Genomic DNA, 409 nt, shown 5'->3' with positions numbered 1-409 from the left:
TTCCCCCCGGGGGCGGCTGCCGCTGACTCAGGACCTGCCGGGCTTCCCCCCGGGGCCGCGGGGACCCTCCCCGGCCCCCCCAAACCACCGTCCCTTCTCCGGCTGCCTCGCCAGGCGGGAAGAGCTCCAGGACGTGTCACCTGGTGCAGCAGTGTCCCCGCGATGCTCGCGTGAGTCTGGGGGTCCCAGCACCCCAAAGCCGCTGCCTGGGGGCTGCCCCTGCTCCTTGGCGCCGTGCTGGGGGGTCCCGGGATGCTCGTGGTGGGCACGGGGCTCGGTGGCCGTCGCTCGGTGCATTTTGTCACCTGTCGCCAGCAGGGTGAGGGCACAGCACCCTCTCTGTCACCCGTGGGGGGACACTCTGAGCCCACCCCACCGCGAGTGGGACCGGCTGGCCCCCCGCCTCACT

The 409-nt window shown here is 73.3% G+C and overlaps 1 long non-coding RNA gene across 1 annotated transcript in view; it reads left to right on the top strand.

Annotated features, from left to right (window-relative positions):
• The first annotated feature begins 12 nt into the window (after positions 1 to 12).
• Positions 13 to 409, top strand: part of LOC108448243 — an 18,439-nt gene continuing 18,042 nt past the window's right edge. The window contains exon 1 of the long non-coding RNA XR_001864053.1: positions 13 to 170. This is a non-coding gene — a long non-coding RNA (uncharacterized LOC108448243). The remainder of the gene's footprint in view (positions 171 to 409) is intronic.

Source organism: Corvus brachyrhynchos, unplaced genomic scaffold (assembly GCF_000691975.1).
Source record: "Corvus brachyrhynchos isolate BGI_N302 unplaced genomic scaffold, ASM69197v1 scaffold47, whole genome shotgun sequence".
NCBI classification, from domain to species: Eukaryota; Metazoa; Chordata; class Aves; order Passeriformes; family Corvidae; genus Corvus; species Corvus brachyrhynchos.
This window is presented reverse-complemented; position numbering and strand designations above follow the sequence as displayed.